Raw genomic sequence first — 20,239 nt, 5'->3', positions numbered from 1 at the left:
TGTCTGCTCATAAGATGGCGGACCCCACGAGGTCGGGCAAGATGGCGTCCAAGATGGCCGCTCCCACGGCGCACACGCGGCGGTTGCGGGTTTTCCGGTGGTTGGTTTTCCGGCGGGGTTCCCTCTGCACACCTTCCCGAAGTGCCCCTTCTTACCGCACTTAAAGCAGGTGGTGCCTTTCGCCGGGCACAGGTTTCTGGTGTGCTTTGGCTGCCCGCAGAAGTAGCAGTTGGGTCCCTGACGCATCGCGGCTGTCGTAGGGCTTCTGGGGGGAGAGCTGGGCCCCGCCGGTGTCGGGCTGCCGGGCGGGGAAGATGCCTTCCAAGATGGCGGCGCCCTCGGTGCGCACGTGGCGGCGTGGACGGCGCGGGCTGAAGAGTAGGCGTCCAAGTTTCTCTGGGCCACATCCAGGGACCGCGCGGTGTCCGCAGCCTGTTTCAGGTCCAACCCCGTTTTTTCCAGCAGTCTTTGCCGGATGTAAGTGGAGCTGAGGCCTGTGATAAAGGCATCGCGAACAAGCTCATCGGTGTACACTGCGGCTTTTACATCTCGGCACTTACAGTCTTTGCCAAGCATTTTCAGGATGCTTAGGAACTCCTCCACCGATTCCCCAGGTCGCTGTGCGCGAGTAGCGAGTAGATGCCTAGCATACACCTCATTCGTAGGCTGCTGGTAATGCACCTTTAAGATGTCGCAGGCGGCCAGGTACGTATCGGCGTCTTGGATGAGGGGGTAAACCCAGTGGCTTACCCAATTCCGCAGAATTCCGAGTCTCATCCTCGCAGCGTCCGTAGCGTCTTTGACGGCTGCGGAATTGTCCAGGAAGAATTCCATACACTCAAACCAGTGTCCGAAGCGTGCTGATGTGTCCGGAGCATGTTGATCCAAATCCAAACGTTCGGGTTTCAGGAGTTGGTCCATAGTGTTGAAAAATAATTTAATAAAATTGATGTGCCTCAATAAGTTCCGAGACTCGATGTTAGCGAAACAAAACAAGGCTTTTATTAAATTAGAAAGTAACACGTAAAAGAGAGAGATGTCTTCCTTCTGGAGGCTGAGGCCAGACTGAGCCAGCTTACAAAAGGGGCCAGGTATGGGCGGAGCCCTACACACAGCACATTCCAGCACATTCCAATACATAATACAATGAGGACTGGGGGGGAAGGGAAATGACACTGAAACCGACCACAGTCACAGGCAGTGATGAATGGAATATATTTCATCACAGCTCTCATGCAGGCTCAGCTTTCTGCCACGCAAGCTCAGACTGCTGCTATCATGGCTGGGTTTACAAATGTGGAAAGGGGCTTGCAGGGTGTCACAGCAGTCCAGCAATCTGTTCTCCAACAGATGGTTAGGAATGCTGAGACGCCGCCCCGTGGGTGTGTCAGTGGATCCATCGAGTAAGAACCTGCTGTCCTCTCTCAGGATGACAGCATTCCTACTCCCACCACTACCACTCTGCCAATGCCCTTGCTGCTGCCTTATCAGCCAGCCAGCTCAGACTGCTGCTGCCCATGCTGAGGTGGCGCAGTCTACAGCCGGGCCTTCTAGGCCCAGAACTGTTCGAGCAGCCTTCCACCAGCCCTGCTGCAGCCACTAGAGGAGCACTTCGTAGGAAAAGGTGTACAAAAGACAGACACTAAGGAATGCACAAGGGAATGACTTTGTTCTTTTGATTTGAATTTGACAAATTTATAAATTATGTTTGTAATGTGTGTTTCGTGGTGGCTCTCAATTCAGCTTTGTGCCCAGGAGGATGCTGTGATGCTCCGTGACAGAAGGATGGTGAGATGGGGAAGTGGTGAGCAACAGGGATCTGGGGTTCCATTCACTGGAACTGGAGACTGATGATGCGCTCACGGACAGCCCATCTGGAACGGGGTTCTGCTACCTACCTCCTCCCTTCCTCCTCTTTCTCTTCCTCCACCTCCTCTTCCTCTTCCTCCTCCTCAGGTGGTCCCAGAGCCCGTGGTGGCAAGGGCTGCATGTTCATTATGGTGAAGTTGTGGAGGATGCAGTAGACCAGCACGAAATGGGACACCCGCTCCGGCCTGTACTGGAGGGCTCCTCCTGAGTGGTCAGGGCAGCGGAATCGTTGCTTGAGCACCCTGATGGTCTGCTAGATGACATTCCTCGTGGCAGCATGGCTGTCATTCTATGTGTGCTGGCCACGAGTGGTGGGGTTGCGGAGGGGAGTCATCAGCCAGGTGTGGAGCAGATAGCCTTTGTCTCCGAGCAGCCACCCTCGGGTTCGACGCGGTGGCTTGAAGATTGCTGGCACACCAGACTGGCGCAGGATGACGGCATCATGGCTGCTGCCAGGATTCCGGGCATTTACCATCATGATGCGCTGGGCCTGGTCATACAACAACTGCACATTAAGTGAGTGGTAGCCTTTGCGGATACAGAACATCTCCGGATTGGTATGCGGTGCACGCAAAGCCACGTGTGTGCAGTCGATGGTGCCCTGCACCATGGGGAAGCCCGATATCCTGGCAAAGTCACATGCGCGCTCCTCCTGCTTCTCTCTGTTCAGAAAGAAAACAATGACGTCCCTTCTTCTGGAGTGGAGAGCCTCTGTGGCCTCCCGGATGCAGAGATGGATGGTGAACTTGGAGATGTTAGCTATGTCTCCTGCTCCAGACAGGAAGGATCCAGTGGTGAAAAAATTGAGGGTCACTGGAAGAGCCGTTGTCGTCCTGCTCTCAGGCTGCAGGTCTGGTTGCAGGAGGTGGCAGAGTTCTGTGACCATCTCCTTGGTGAAGCGAAGCCTCCGAATACACTGCTCCTGGATTAAGTGCAGATAGAAGTGCACTCGGAAGACTTTAGTGGGGTAAGGCCTCCTGCTGAAAGCCCTCCTGCCCCTCCTCTGCCTCCCTCTGCGAGCCTCTTGTCCTCTTTTTCGCTGCCTGCACTCCATCTCCCTGTCATGCCCGAGCGTGAGGGAGACTGCAAGGAGAGCCTCCACGACTAGGAGCAAGTGGTCTGAGCAGAACCCTTTAAATGAGAAGCAAGGCGTTCTCCACTTGCAGCAACACTCCCTGTCACCTCAGCAACTTTAAATAACTTTAGAAAGCTCCAAACTGTTGCACAAACTTAGACAAAGCCAGTATAAATCAAAAAGCAAGTCAGCTGCAAGTTGTTGATGATCACTATAAATAGAGCTGCTGGGGGTTCTTCCTGCTGCTGAACACATGGTCAGCTGGTCGTGATTAGGAGAGGCGTTAAATGGAGCGGCGACGTCGAAAATGGCAGATCGTGCGTCAAATCCGCGTTGCACACTCATTGACGTCACAACCTGCCTCATCTAAATATCTGCAGCGAGCACAGGCAACAGCAGCGCTGCCGACCTCCCAAAATACTGCCGCCGCGGGACCCGGCGGAAGCAGGTGGAAGCGAGGCGGCCGCCATTTTCTCAGCAAAGCCCGCCTTAATGGCTGGCACTAGATCACCAGATTTTGTGGCCACTAACTTAGAAATTCAGCCACACAGTGCCTCTTTCTCAGACACTAGACGGCCTCCAATATGCCGGAAATGCACAGCCTGCCATATTGATATATAGGCCAAAAGAAAAATTGTCATCCAGGCGCACACCTGAAACAGGAGTTATATCCCTTACCTAATAAGAGACCTGGATAGAATTAAATAGAAATATCAGCACAGAAACAGGCCATTTGGTCCAACTGGTCTATGTTGGTGTTAATGCTCCACACGAGCTTCCTCCCACCCTACTTCATCTAACCCTATCAGCATAACCTTCTATTCCTTTCTCCCTCATGTGTTTATCTAGCTTTGCCTTAAATGCATCTTCTCTATTTGTCTCAACTACTCCCTGTGGTGGCAAGTTCCACATTCTAACCGCTCTCTGGGTAAACAAGCTTCTCCTGAATTCCTTATTAGTTTTATTAGTGACTATCTTATATTTATGACCCTAGTTTTGGACCCCCCCCACAAGTGGAAACATCTTTTCCACATCTAGTCTATCGAACCCCTCAGCCTTCTCTTTTCTGGAGAAAAGAGTTCCATTCTGTTCAGTCTTTCCTCCTAGTTGTATCCTCTCAGTTCTGGTATCATCCTTGTAAATCTTTTTTGCATCTTCTCCAGTGCCTCGATATTCTTTTTGTAAAATGGAGACCAGAACTGAGCACAGTACTCTAGGGGGGAAAAATTTGGTTGGCTGGCACCGCCCGTTAGCACCTCTGGAGGGGCGCTAATGACATACCGCCCATGCGCAGCGATTTTAGCGCCGCTGCGAAATTGAACTGGCGGTTTGTGGTGGCGCTAAACACTACCGCCACGATCTCCTGCGCCCAGAGATCGTGACGTTGTCCAAGCACGTATCACCCTGGTAACGCCCCAGACCGGAAATTGATTCTCGCCCCCTGCCTCAGCGCCTGGCGCTAGGAACGACAGGTAGAGGGGGACGGTTTTCAGTCAGCTGGGAGCTGGGGGAGCTATTTAAAGGTGTGCGCTTCCTGCTTTTTCCTGTCGGCAATCAATTGAGAAAGGGAGAGAGGAGTCTGGAGACATTTAACAGTTTCCTACTTGAAGGAGATTTGGTCGTCAGCAAGACTTATCAGGTTCCCATTTCTGTACCCTTTAGTACTACCACATTTAAAAGAGTTAATGGGGGCTGTACTGGCACGGGGCCTCGCCCTCCAGCTTCACCATCGGAGGCAGCGGAGGCGGAGAGAGTGTAAAATGTGGCCAGAGGGAGGAGGGCCAACAGGGCTCTACACAGGAGACCTTACCCTCCCAGGGTATTCCGGGAGCAATTCTCCTACATTCATTTGTCCAAGAAGCAGTGTTTTAGAAGGCTCTGCTTCAGCAAGAAGGTGGTCACAGAGCTCTGCCACCTCCTGCAACCAGAGCTCCAGCCTCAGCTCAGGACCAGGACGTCTCTGTCGGTGGCTGTGAAGGTGACAGTGGTTCTCAATTTCTACGTCAGCAGCTCCTTCCAAGCTCCAACGGAGGATATTGTGAACATCTCCCAGTTCGCTGTTCATTACTGCATCCGGGAGGTCACAAATGCTCTCTACAAAAAGAGGAGGGAGTACATCTCTTTCCCCATGACCCGAGACAATCAGCATGAACGCGCATGTGACTTCGCTAGGATAGCGGGCTTCCCCACGGTTCAGGGCGCCATTGACTGCACGTACGTGGCACTGCGGGCACCTCATGAAAATGCAAAGGTTTTCCGCAACTGCAAAGGCTACTACTCTCTGATCGTGCAGTTGGTTTGCGACCACAGACAGCGCATCCTCGCCGTCAATGCCCGCTACCCTGGCAGCAGCCACGATGCAGTCATCCTGCACCAGACTGGTGTCCTAGACCTGTTCCAACCACCGCATCAACCTCGTGGCTGGCTCCTCAGGGACAAGGGTTATCCACTCTGCACCTGGCTGATGACACCGCTCCGTAACCCCAACACTCCTGCTGAGCTCGCATATAATGAGAGCCATAGCGCCACTAGGAACTTCATTGAACAGACGATCGGCATCTTGAAGCAATGGTTCCGGTGTCTTGGCCACTCTGGAGGAGCCCTGCAGTACTCCCCCGATCGAGTATCGGTTTTCATTGTTGTGTGCTGCATGCTTCACAACCTCGTCATTCTGAGGACCCAGCCATTGCCACCAGGGATTGATGGACCACCTCAGGAGGAGGAAGAGGGAGAGGAGGAGGAAGATGAAGAGGAGGAGGAGCAACAACAACATGGGAGGGAGGCGCTCAATGTTGCTTCTGCAAGGGCCGTTCATGAACGCCTCATAACAGGGCTTTTGATGAATGACAGAGAAGGTAGCATTTGAGATCAACAATGGGCATAGTTGGTGGGTGAGTGTTGGGGATTTGGCGATTTATACTGTCTGTGCACAGAGTGAGGTTGAGATGGTGGGATGTAGAGATATTTCAAGCATCTACTCACCCTGACCAACTGAGTGAGGTCATTGAACTTCTTGCAGCACTGGGTGCGAGTCCTTTGGACCAGGCTTCTGGAGGAGACGTAATGGACCACCTCCCTCCCCATCCTTGTGAACTCCTGGGGCAATGGCCTCCTGCCAGTGTCTGGGAACAGCACTGTCCGTCGGTGTTCCACAGCCACAACCAGAGCCTCCAATGCCTGGTCGCTAAACCGGCAAACTCTCTCCCTTGGCCTCTGAGCAGCCATGATATTCATGGTTCAAGATTTGCACCTCCTTGCAGACCCAGGTCAAAAGCAGCAATGATCAGGGCGAGGCTGTGCAGCATAATTGAACCTCCCCTTTAAGAACTGGATGGCGCCAGTCTGTCTGAGTACAAGGTAATTGACATCACCTGAGCTTCAGTTGCGCTCCGAGGTAGCGCCCCACTCCCCGACGTTAGCGCCCTAAGAGAAGTGTGTAGTGCTTGATTTAGCGCTCCAATCACCTCCGGGGCGCTGGAGTCCAATTTCGCGGTTGCCGGCGATGATTTGCGCCGGGCACTAAATTTTATGCCCAGCCGATGTTAGCGTCCCAAAATGGTCGATACCGAATTTTTCCCCCTAAGTGTGATCTAACCAAGGTTCTATACAAGTTTAACAAAATCTCTCTGCTTTTCAATTCTAATCCTCTAGAAATGAACCCCAGTGCTTCATTTGCATTTTTATGGCTTTGTTAACCTGCTGCTACTTCAATGATTTGTTCATCTGTATCCCTAGATCTCTTTGCTCCTCTCCCCCATTTAGACTCTTATTTTCCAAGGAGTATGTAGCCTCCTTATTCCTCCTCCCAAAATGCAACAACTCACACTTATCTATATTGAAATTAATTTGCCATTTACATGCCCATTCTGCAAGTTTGTTAACGTCTTGTATTTTGTCACAGTCTTCCTCAGTATTAACTATACCCCCCCACCTCCCCCCCCCATTTAGTGTCATCCGCCAATTTTGAAATTGTACTTCCAATTCCCGAGTCCGAATCGTTTATATAAATGGTGAACAATAGAGGTTTGCCCTGAGGCAGTCGACGCTGGCTGCATTCAGGAAAACCAGGCTTATGCCTAACAGGCAGTCCTTAAACAGACCACTGCAGACTGCAACCGACAATGTAAGTGTTTAAAATACACTTATCTGAATGTGGAGCCGGGATCATTTTAGATTATAGACTTTCTTCCGTGTGCGGACTTAATAAGTTTTTGATGTCTTATAACCAAGCAGGGTCAATATTTCTTAGCACTTCATATAGTATTACATTGTATGTGGACTAGCTGTGTGGCTATAGAATTGTATTGCAATACTTTGCTGGGGTGATTACAAATTCAATTTGAATTCAATTTTCTTGCAATTAAATGCCCTTTTGCACACAAAAATGTGCTTCCAAAATCTTACTCACATTATTCAATAGCCCGGCACAACTGCCTCAGTAAACCAATTGCAGGGGTGGAAAATCTCAAACTAAGTTTGAGAATTTAGGGGAAAAAAATAAAAAGTGAATGTAAATTTAGAGTTCAGGTTGTTGAGCCTCTATTGTTGCATTTGCAAAATTATTTAATTGGCAAACTTAGATCAATTAAAGAAAACTCCACAAGAGGGAGCTATTTCACTGGTTCAGTTCTGTAACAGCTATATCAAGACACAGAAAAAGGTTCCTAAAATAGGAAGAACCTGAAGCTGGCTCAAATTTAGTGCCAGCTGCAATATAGACCCAACTATGCAATGTTTAGAATAGCTTGGTATTTGAGAATGTAGCATGCCTAACCATGGCATCCATAGATGAATTTAGGGCCATCAATAACTTGTATTTATATAGCGCCTTTAACAAAGCCAGTGAAAGGGATTTAGAAGAGGTGACTAAAGGATTGATTAAAAAAACAGGTGGACTTTAAAAAAGGGTCTTAAAGGAAAGGAAGGAGGTGGAGACGATAAAGCGAGAACAGAGATCCCAGAGTATAAAGAGAGCACAGCAAGAGGGGAGACCCGAGAGTATAAAGAGAGCGTGGTGAGAGCAGAGACTTGAATGCCCGGATTTTGCTCTCAGCAGTGAAGGAACGCCATTGCCGTTTACCTCACTGACAGTTGCCCACAGAGTTTACGCAGACCTGTCAATGGAGATTTCCCCATATCCGGCATCTGTTTCAGCGCAGCATCCTCAACCAATCAGGTTGATTAGGACCTTGGCAGCTGAAGGTGGAACAACTAAAATCGGGGATGCTTAAGAGGCCAGAATTAGAGGAGCGCAGATACCTTGGAGGGTTGTGGGGCTGGAGGAAATTACAGAGATCTACCAACTTTAAATAAGTAAAAAAACAAAAAGACTAATTAATTATAAATTAATCTGAAATCAAACTAAATCCATCTAGTGAATATAATCTAGATCTCAAGTAATTTCTATTAAATCTAGAATTAAGTTACTACTAACAAATAACTACTAGAAATGGCAACACAGGCAGTGTGTCGGGATTGCAGTACGTGGGAGTCTGTGGACCGCGAGACTGTCCCGGATTGCCACATCTGCAGGAAATGTCTCTACCTTTAGACACCCCAACTCAGAGACGTTGAGCTGGAGTGCGAGTCAGAGGCACTCCAACACACAAGGGAGGGTGAAGAATTTCTGGATAGATTACTCCAGAATACAGTCACACCTCAGATGAAAGCACAGGTAAAGGAAGGTGAGGATGTGACTGTCAGTCAGCAGGGTAGGGGGAGCCTCCTTGCATCCTCCTCACAACTTACATTCCCATCCAGCTTTGTATCATCAGCAAACTTGGATATATTACATCTGGTCTCCTCATCCAAATCATTGATATAGATTGTGAATAGCTGAGGCCCAAGCACTGATTCTTGCAACATCCCACTAGTTACAGCCCACCAACCCGAAAATGACCCATTTATTCCTACTCTCTGTTTTCTGTCCGTTAACCAATCCTCAATCCATGCTATTACCTCCAATCCCATGAGCCCTAATTTTGTTTAATAACCTCTTGTGTGGCATCTTATCAAATGCCTTCTGAAAATCCAAATACACCACATCCACTGGTTCCCCCTTATCTATTCTGCTAGTTACAACCTCAAAAAACTCTTAACAGATTTGTCAAACACGATTTCTCTTTCATAAATCCGTGTTGACTCTGCCTAATCCTATTATTATTTTCTAAGTGCCTTGTTACCATGTCCTTAATAGTAGATTCTAGCACTTTCCCTACTACTGATGTCAAGCTAACTGATCTCTAGTTCCCCGTTTTCTCTCTCCCTCCTTTCTTAAATAGTGGGGTTAAATAAAGGGACACAAACATCATTCAGGTAAGTTTGGATTTAAGCTTTTGGACTTTAATTTTTTTTTTTATTGCAGTGGCTTGCTGCAATAGATGTTAAAAGTTTTTTTTAAGTGTGGAGGGAGTGCTGCTGGACGCTTGCAAGGCCTTGGAAGGTAAAGGAAGGCCTCTGAGAAGACAGAAAATGCTGCAAATACTCAACAAGTATTTCCAACATTTTGTGCTGGCATTTCAGATTTACAGCATCCACTCGCAGAGGGAAGAGGAAGAAGAAGAGGAGGAATCAGATGGAAGGATGCATCCCAGACAGCCCCTTTGTGGCCGGGTTATCCGGGATGGAATCATCCACCTGCGGTCCCAGTGACCACAACTCCAATTCCCCATTCAACATTAGTCCCACACCTTACCTTCCCTCTGTTACTGACCATCACAGTGTCCTCTTGGCCACGATGCTGAAATAAAAGCCACCACAAAGCAAACTTTCCAATCCAACTTTATACATCTATCCAGCCAATATGACATCAAGAAATCAACTCATCACCCTTATGCATTCTCTTAGCGACTGTCTTGTGTGTGCCTTTACCTATGCTACTGATGCCACGCAGTGCTACCCCAGTGTCTGCAGCATGGCTGATGGAAGGCTGCTGACTTCTAGTGGGGGAGACTGCAAATGGCCTTGCTGGTTGACCTCGAGGAGCTGGTGGCTGGGAGTGTCAAATCAATGTCAAATCTTCTTGCTCTTCTTCACTCGCCTCTACCTCTTCTTGGTCATCCACTAGCTGGGCAGGCTGCATTTTTTGAGTGTGTGAAATGAGGAAAGCTCAAGGGTGCAGTTGTCGCGAGTGGAGGGCGGGAAAGCAAGTGGTTTATGCAAGGAGGATAACGTATGAGGATACCAGCATCTTGTATCCTTTCATCCCCGCCACTGGCCAAGGGCTCAGCCACGCCCCTGGCAAGAATGGCCTCCATCATCTCATCCAAGGCGTGAGGTGAGGCTAGTGGGAGGTGTGCCTTGTGATTGATACAGATTGTTGGTAGGTGAGTGTCGTGCATTGAGCAGTGTGTGAAGCTAGTGGTGCAGTTGGTAGGAGACGGCTTTTGAAGATGCATTCACTGACCTTGACCAGTGGTCTGAGGTCATGAAGCTTCTTTGGGCACTGGAGCCAGGTGGTGAGTGCAACACTGCTGGAAGAGACGGCCTCAGTGATGTTGTCCCACATCGTTCTTTCTGCAGGGCCTCCTGGCCCCTGTGGGTACAGAACCTCTCTTGCAGTGTTGACCCCTGCACAAAGCTGGAGTGCTGCATGCGAGACCCTGGGTGTCCCTTCCCTGGCTTGATGAGCCATTTGTGTTAGTGCTGAAGCACTTATGCCAATTTTTTAGGTGTGGAAAACAATTCAGCTTTAAAAGCTGAAGACTGCCATTTGGGAATTATTTTTAATGTTTGTTTATTTTGAAAGGCAGGAAGGGGTTGAAAATGTATTTTTCACTTGACTTTAATTTTTATTAGAGTCATAGAGTTATACAGCACAGAAAGAGGCCCTTCAGCCCATCGTGTCTGTACCAGCCATCAAGCCCTGTCTATTCTAATCCCATTTTCCAGCACTTGGTCCGTAGCCTTGTTTGCTATGGCGTTTCAAGTGCTCATCCAAATGCTTCTTGAATGTTGTGAGGGTTCCTGCCTCTACCACCCTTTCAGGCAGTGAGTTCCAGATTCCAACCACCCTCTGGGTGAAAAAGTTTTTCCTCAAACCTCCTGTCCCTTACCTTGAAACTATGCCCCCTGGTTATTGACCCGTCTACTAAGGGGAAAAGTTCCTTTCTATCTACCCTATCTATGCCCCTCATAATTTTGTACACCTCAATCAGGTCCCCCCTCAGCCTTCACTGCTCTAAGGAAAACAACCCCAGCCTGTCCAGTCTCTCTTCATAGCTGAAGCGCTCTAGCCCAGGTAACATCCTGGTGACGCTCCTCTGCACCCTCTCCAATGCAATCACATCCTTCCTATAGTGTGGCGACCAGAACTGCACACAGTATTCCAGCTGTGGCCTAACTAGTGTTTTGTACAGCTCCATCATCATAACCTCCCTCCTCTTATATTCTATGCCTCGGCTAATGAAGGCAAGTATCCCATATGCCTTTTTAACCATTAGTTTTGAATCCATTGCCCCTTTAATTGCCAACAATGCCTCGCTCCCAGAGGCTGTAAGAAGTAGCAACGCCAACTGTGGATGGGAACTTTGGGTCGGAGGCCTCCATTAACGCCACCAGGAGGGCATTGCACTGTCAATGTTAGCGCTGTGGCCATTTTCGGCAGCCGTTAACTCGAGTTGCCTGTGACACCAGCAATTCTGTTGGCGCACACAAAATTTTACCCCTTAGCATTTAAGATAGCTTTCATAAAATTACACCAAAAACTCACCCCATGAAGACTCAGATGTTTTTTAATTCATTCATGGGATGTGGGCGTCGCTGACAAGGCCAGTATTTATTACCCATCCCTAATTGCCCTCGAGAAGGTGGTGGTGAGCCACCTTCTTGAACTGCTGCAGTCCGTGTGGTGAAGGTACTGCTACAGTGCTGTTTGGTAGGGAGTTCCAGGCTTTTGACCCAGCAATGATGAAGGAACAGCGATATATTTCCAAGTCAGGATAGTGTGTGACTTGGAGGGGAAGTTGCAGGTACAAGAGGATTATAGAAAACTATTTTCTGCAAAATGTAGGCAAATGGAACTGGGCTTCAAAGACAACAATTTGCATTTATATAGCACCTTTAACCCAGTAAAACATCCCAAGGTGCTTCATGGGAGCGATTATCAAACATAATTTGACACTGAACCACATAAGGAGATATTAGGACAGGTGACCAAAAGCTTGGTCAAAGAGAGGTAGGTTTTAAGGAGAGATAGATAGAGAAGCAGAGAGATTTCAGAAGGAAATACTGGAGCTTAGAGCCTAGGCAGTTGAAGGCAGTGCTGCCAATGGCCAGAATTAGAGGAGCGCAGAGATCTCGGGAGGGTTGTAGAGCTGGAGGAGATTACAGAGAAAAGGAGGGGTGAGGTCATAGAAAGATTTCAACTTTAGATTAAGGAGATGTTGAAAATATAGCACGGGGGGGGGGGGGGGGGTGAAATCTAATGTTTTTAGTTGATCATTGAACATATTTCTTTCATTTGGCATTATAAACATGATTGGCAGATCAATTGTGCATAACAAGTAGGATGTTCACTACCAGCTGCTGTCTGCCTTAGGTTTGTAATCACCCCCACTCTCAGCCAAGCAGTCCAACAGAAAATAGCTGGGTCCTGTTGTAGGACCTGACCGGACAGTCGAAGAAGAGGGCAAGTCTTATGGGATAGTAAGATGTGTAGGCACTGTTCAGTGGATGATGCCCAACAATCATCATTTTCAAGACCAATATGGAGTTATCAGAAATCACCTTTCCTCCCTTTGTTCTGATTTTCTGGAGCATGCTGATAGGGTAAACAGAGGAACATGTCCAAAACAGGAAAGACCACTGAGCATCCATGCAGTCGTCTACAGGCCTCATGCAAAAACATGATAGTCAGCAATGATTCAGTGATGTGAATATGTTCATCTCAGGGTTACCCCAAGCTCTGAAGATGTTCTGTATTGCCTTGCTGTATATTTTGCATTTGTGGATGTAACACAAATAAACAAACAGAGTGGTGACAATCACATTGTTCACTCCAGCTCTATGTTGTATTGAGAGTGTCAGTCCACAGTTCCAATACCAATTGATGGGTCAGGACACAGTACTGCTTAAGAGTGGATCCATTTGGTTTGTTCGCACATTGGACAATATGCATCAATTAAGAAACATGCTGACCTGTCCTGCTCCCAAGCCTGAAAATGTGTTAAGGCCACTTTAATTGTAGTTCAAGTGGCCTTGTTTGCAATCTACCTGTCCCGGATCCAATCATTCCCTATAAGAGTAGCTCTACTTCTACAGGAAAGTATCTATAGAATGCATCAGTTGAATAGGTAGAGGTTGTACAAGACATCAGTTGAATAGGTAGAGGTTGTAGCAAGATCTGCTGGAGAGCACTGTGTTCTTGTGACCAAAAGCTCAGATCAAAGGCAAAGTCAGAGCCATCTGGCTGGAACAGTGACCTATTAACAGACCAAAGAATGTGAAGGTTGTGTCCCACTACAATTCTCCACCCCTCATGAAGTGGAGACACCAGTCTTCGGCAGACTGAACCTGGGAAAAGGCCAGTTTGCATTCAGAGGAAGGCACCTACAAAAGTCATGTTCTGTTTTAGTTTTAGTTGAGATATTTCATAATTGTTGAAACATAGGCTCTGGAATAAGACAATTGCATGAGCAGTCTGTCAACAGGGACCTCTCCTGAGTATGGATAAAAATGCACATGCTACCACCTAAGATTAGCTACGACAACAGTTAAACACTTTGAGAAGAACCTGGAAGCTAAGGAAATGCCATTAGAGAATATCTCTACCAATTGATGCAGCTTCAAGTATTAAACACAAGAATTCTGGAATAATGAGACCACATGGGATTGTGAAAATAGGCATCACCAGGGTTTATGGCCAGCTAGACTTTTGGAAACACATCTGAATGCCTATTTCCATCTCCAGAACATCACCCGACTCCACCCCTGCCTCAGCTCATCTGCTGCTGAAACCCTCATCCATGCCTTCGTTACCTCTAAACCTGACTATTCCAACACACTCCTGACTGGCCTCCCACTTTCTACCCTCCATAAACTTGAGGTCATCCAAAATTCTGCTGCCTGTGTCCTAACTTACACCAAGTCCCGTTCACCCATCACCCGTGCTCGCTGACCTACATTGGCTCCCTAAGTAACTCCTCGATTTAAAAATTCTCATCCTTATTTTCAAATCCCTCCATGGCTTCACGCCCCCCACCCTCTCCCTCCCCTATCTCTGTAATTTCCTCCAGCCCCACAAGATATTGGCGCTCCTCTAATTCTGGCATATTGAGCATCCCCGATTTTAATCGCTCCACTATTGTAAGATGCTCCTTAAAACCAGCGCGGCAGCAATGTTACTGGACTAGTAATCCAGAGGCCCGATTTCAAATCCCACCACTGCAGCTGGGGAATTTAAATTCAATTAAATACATCTGCAATAAAATAAAAAATACAAAGCTATTAATGGTGAAACTACCAGATTGTTATAAAACCCATCTAGTTCACTAGTGTCCTTTAGGGAAGGAAATCTGCCATCCTTACCAGGTCTGACTCCAGACCCACATCAATTGTCTCTTAACTGCCCTCTGAAATGGCTAAGCAAGCCACTCAACTGTATTTAAGGCGGCTGCTCACCACCACCTTCGAGGGCAATAAATGCTGGCCTTGCCAGCAACGCCCACATTCCATGAAGGAGGTAAAAAAAAAATATTTCCCTTTCTTTTTTTGTCAGTGGTCCAATGAAATGAATGGTTGGGTCGCTGATTCCCAACTCCTGGTTGATTAGAACTGAGTGGAGAATCTGTCAGATATTTGTCACCATCACCTTGTGTGTAGTTGGGTCTATGGGGATAGCGTTGGAAATGTCAGCTGCAGAAATCAACTCCGTTATTGACGGGACCCAGTGTTACTTTTGATTTCAAAGGCGGAGTGGTGTCGGGAGGTGATCGTGGCTGAGCTCCACCCCTACCCACCATGCGCAGCCCCCGGTAGTGGAGTTTACCAGGTTCAAGGGGATCCAGAAGAAAAAGACCACCAACTTTTTCTTGTCAGTTATTTAACCGGGGGGGGCTGCTGTCATTGATTGGTTTCACCTGAGCTGTTGCTGGATCACTTTGAAACTGACATTGCAGTTAACACTGATACTGATCTGCCCCATGGCTCCTGTCGATTCTGATTTGTGGTTGCTCAGGATTTTTGGATTCTTTGAGAAATTTCTTTCAAACTGTCTCTTTATTGAATCTTCACAACGGCCTTACCTTATTCACAGTTGGAACAGTGTTATCTGGAACCTCTCACTGCATCTTTTCACCAACTGCCATTGACACCCGACAATAATCTGTTTCTACTTGACCTCAGGAAATACTTCAAATCATTGTCTTGGCTCTTGCCATCAATGGGTCATTCACCACATTAACTTTTTCGGACTAACTCAAATCATCTAGCATTTAAACATGCCTTTGTAACTTAATCCCAGAGTCCATCCACGTGTGCATATTGACTCCTGCTCCAGATCCCAATTCCATCACTTCTATCTCCCTTTTTCTTTACCTTCCCCCGCCCTTCATGCCTCATTTTCTTTCTCCACCTTCAAGTACTTCGCCCTCACTAACCTCTATTCTCCACTGCTCATCATCCTTCCTACTCTCCTGCCACCGCACAAGGGTTGACTCCATCCTAAATAATTCCACAGCTTCCTACTGTACATCTCTTGACACCCTTCGAAAGGCCCACCAAGGCACTCGTTGCTGTCTCCTCATATCTCGCAACTCAAATTGCCATATCTTACTCTCTCCCCGCCATAAGAGCCTGCTGCAGGCTAATCTCGATTGATTAAGGGAAGATAGATTATGAAAGTAAATTAGCAAAAAATATAAAAACAGATAGCAAAAGTTTCTATAGTTATATAAAAAGAAAATGGGTGGCTAAAGTAAATGTTGGCCTCTTAGAGGATTGAGACCGGGAAATTAATGGTGGGAAACATGGAGATGACAAAAACGCTGAACAATTATTTTGTATCAGTCTTTATGGTAGAGGACACTAAGAATATCCCAACACTGGACAAACAGGAGGCTCGGGGGGGGGGGGGGGGGGGGGAAGGGAGCTAAATACAATTAAAATCACTAAGGAAGTGGTACTTGGTAAAATAATGGGACTCAAGGCGGATAAATCACCTGGACCTGATGGCTTACATCCTAGGGTCTTGAGGGAAGTGGCGGTAGGGATTGTGGATGCATTGGTAATAATTTTCCAAAACTCCCTGGACTCAGTAAAGGTCCCGGCCGATTGGAAAACTGCTAATGTAACACCCTTATTTAAAAAGGGTAGTAGGCAGAAGGCTGGAAACTATAGACCTGTTAGCCTAACATCGGTGGTTGGTAAAATTTTTGAGTCCATTATTAAGGAGACAGTAACGGGACATTTGGATAAACATAATTTAATAGGACAAAGTCAGCAAGGGGAAGTCATGTTTGACAAATTTGCTTGAGTTCTTTGAGGAAGTAACATACAGGGTGGATAAAGGGGAACCAGTGGACGTAGTGTATTTAGACTTCCAAAAGGCATTTGACAAGGTGCCACACAAAAGATTATTGCTCAAGATAAAAAATCATGGGATTGGGGGTAATATTCTGGCATGGGTGGAGGATTGGCTATCTAACAGAAAGCAGAGAGTTGGGATAAATGGTTTGTTCTCAGACTGGCAATCAGTAACTAGTGGTGTTCTGCAGGGGTCAGTGCTGGGTCCCCAACTCTTTACAATCTATATTAATGATTTGGAGGAGGGGACCGAGTGTAACATATCAAAGTTTGCAAATGATACAAAGATGGGAAGGAAAGTAGTTAGTGAGGAGGACATAAAAAACCTGCAAAGGGATATAGACAGGCTAAGTAAGTGGGCAGAGATTTGGCAGATGGAATACAATACTGGAAAGTGTGAGGTTATGCACGTTGGCAGGAAAAATCATAGAGCAAGTTATTATCTTAATGGCAAGAAACTGGAAAATACTGTAGTACAAAGGGATCTGGGGGTCCTGGTGCACGAAACTCAAAAAGTTAGTATGCAGGTGCAGCAAGTGATCAAGAAGGCCAATGGAATGTTGGCTTTTATTGCTAGGGGGATAGAATATAAAAACAGGGAGGTATTGTTGCAATTGTACAAGGTATTGGTGAGACCGCACCTGGAATACTGCATACAGTTTTGGTGTCCATACTTAAGAAAAGATATACTTGCTCTCGAGTCAGTACAAAGAAGGTTCACTCGGTTAATCCCAAGGATGAGGGGGTGGACATATGAGGAGAGGTTGAGTAGATTGGGACTCTACTCATTGGAGTTCAGAAGAATGAGAGGTGATCTTATTGAAACATACAAGATTGTGAAGGGGCTTGATCGGGTGGATGTGGTGAGGATGTTCCCAATGATGGGTGAAACTAGAACTAGGGGGCATAATCTTAGAATAAGGGGCTGCTCTTTCAAAACTGAAATGAGGAGAAACTTCTTCACTCAGAGGGTAGTAGGTCTGTGGAATTTGCTGCCCCAGAAAGCTGTGGAAGCTACATCATTAAATAAATTAACAGAAATAGAGAGTTTCTTAGAAGGGAATTAGGGGTTACGGGGAGCGGGCAGGAAATTGGACATGAGTCTATGTTCGGAACGGTCATGGCCCTGTGGGTAACGGAGCGGGCCCAGGGGCCGTGTAGCCTGGTTCTGCTCCAATTCTTGTGTTCTAATTAGGTGTTAGATTTCAGGAGATGGTTCTATTCCTGTTTCTGGCTGGGGTGAAGAGCACCTTTTACAGAAGGCAAGTACTGTAGAAAATACAGGGACAGGGATCTCCTGGACGAGTTTCGCTTGCCTAGATGGGTCGGAGAGGAATTTCCCAGATTTTTTTTCTCCCAAATTGGCCATTGGGTTTTTTATCTGGTTTTTCGCCTCTCCCAGGAGATCACATGGGTTCGGGAGGGATGTAGAGTGATAGTAGATTTGAGGTTAGGATCAGATCAGCCATGGTCTTATTGAATGGTGGAGCAGGCTAGAGGGGCCGATTGGCCTACTCCTGCTCTGATTTCTTATGTTCTTATGCTATGGCCCTTTGGACTCCGCCAGTAAATTGGGCATCATCACCCCTCCGCATTTTCCTTCAAAACGTACACTTATAAAGGCCTTGCCATCCGTGATCTTATGGTGGACGATCAAATTGACATCACGGCATTGACGGAGACATGGTTGAGGGGCGATGACACAATCCCCATTAATGGCGCTTCCCCACCTGGCTATACTTTTCACCACATCCCACGCCCAAACCGCCGCAGTGGTGGTGTAGCCCTTATATCTAAATGACACCTTGGTTGCTCTCCCTACTCCTCTGGAAACATATCCTTCAAGCATCTCGCCTTGTTTCACCCCTCACGTCTCTAAAACCTCATTCTGTATCACCCACCCAAATACTACAACAATTTTATCACTGAGATCTCTGCTTTCCTCCCTCTACACCAAGCAACTTCTCATCCTTGACGATTTCAACCTCCACCTCAACTCTTCTTGCTCTCCCTCCGGAGTTCACTGCCCTCCTTTCCTCCCTTAATATCTCCCTTCATGTAAACTCCCCACCCATATACACAAGGCCACACCTCGATCTTATCATCTCACTTGGCATCGCTCTCCCCTCCGTATCCCCGCCGATAAAGGCAATCGCTGACCATTTCCTTATATCACTCTCCACCCATATTCCTCTTCCTAACCCCACTTATCTGCCCATGGAAAAAGCTCTCCCTCAAGTCCCTTGCCACTGCACTTTCTAATTTCCAACAATCTAGCCTTTGGCCTACAATTCTTCATGACAGTTCTGCAGTTACTGACTTACTAAATCACATCCTCTCCAGCACCTCTGATGCCCTTGTCCTCACTAAAATCATTACTCTCTCAGCCTAGTCTTCTCCCCCCACCCCCCAGTATACCCCTCATCTAAGTCCAAGGGACACAGACTTGAACGTCTTTGGCGGCCTGGTCTAATCATCCATCACCAGATTTGGCTAGATCATATCAGGTTCTGCTCTCCATCACTAAAACTGCCCACTATTCGAAGCTCATCCAGGACAGCAATAAATAACACCAGGCTTCTCTTCACCACTAACAGTCTTCTCAAACTACTCTCCCTTGTCTCCTCCAACAATAAATGTGAGGAGCTCATGGACTTCTTCTGTTCAACTGCCTCTGCCACTTCCCTCCCTTCCCTTAGCTCACAGGACCTTACACTTCCTCCCTGTTCCCCCCACCACCACCCACCCTAACTCCAAAATTGCACATTTCTCTCCTATCTCCCCTCTTGCCCTTTCAAAGCTCATCTCGTCAATACGACCGAACTCCTACTCTCTCGACCCTATTCCTACCAAATTGCTGACCACCCAACTTCCCTGCCTGGCTCCCACGTTAGCAGATATTGTGAACTGTTTTCTCCCTTCAGGTGTTGTCCCCCTTCCAATCAAATCTACCGTCATCATCCCTCTCCTCAAAAAACAAACTGTTGACCCCTGTCCTTGCAAACTATTGCCCCATCTACAACCTCCCTTTCCTCTCAAAGGTTCTTGGACGTGTTGTCACCTCCCAAATCCATGCCCATCTTTCCCAGAACTTGTCTGAATCCCTCCAATCAGGCTTCCACCCCCGTCACAGTACCGGAACGACTCTTACCAAGGCTGTGACAATTCCCTTCTCGTCCTTCTGGACCTGTCTGCAGCCTTTGACACAGTTGACCTCAAAATCCTGCTCCAACACCTCTCCACCGTCATCCAGCTCGATGGGACTGCACTTGCCTGGTTTAATTCCTATCTTTCCAACCGTAACCATAGAATCACCGGCAATGGCTTCTCTTCCCAATCCCACACAATCACCTCTAGATGCTGCCCCATCCAGTGACACGGTGAGTTTTCGCATGTACACTGGCGATACCCAGCTCTACCTCCTCGAAGACTCGACCGTCTCTATACCATCAGGCTGCTTGTCTGACAACCAGCACTGGATGAGTAGATATTTCCTCCAATTAATTATGGGGAAAACCAAAGCCAGTGGCTTCGGTTCACGCCACAAACTGTTCCCTTTCCACTGAATCAATCTCTCTCCCCAACAACTAAGGCTGACCAAGTCTGTTTGCAACCTTGGCGTCATAGTTGATCACGAATTGAGCATCACTAAGACCAGCCATTTCCACCTTTGTAATATCGCCTGTCGCTGTCCTTACCTCAACTTATCTGCTGCAGAAATCCTCATCCATGCCTTTATCATCTCTAGACTTGACTATTCCAACAGTCTCCTGG

The 20,239-nt window shown here is 47.4% G+C and overlaps 1 pseudogene; it reads left to right on the top strand.

The window, feature by feature from the left end:
- The window catches only part of LOC147116588 (uncharacterized), a 32,329-nt pseudogene extending 30,922 nt beyond the window's left edge, over positions 1-1,407 (top strand).
- Positions 1,408-20,239: the final 18,832 nt, after the last annotated feature.

This window comes from Somniosus microcephalus, chromosome 6 (assembly GCF_052327205.1).
Source record: "Somniosus microcephalus isolate GS21.2 chromosome 6, FLI_Smic_1.0, whole genome shotgun sequence".
NCBI classification, from domain to species: domain Eukaryota; kingdom Metazoa; phylum Chordata; class Chondrichthyes; order Squaliformes; family Somniosidae; genus Somniosus; species Somniosus microcephalus.
This window is presented reverse-complemented; position numbering and strand designations above follow the sequence as displayed.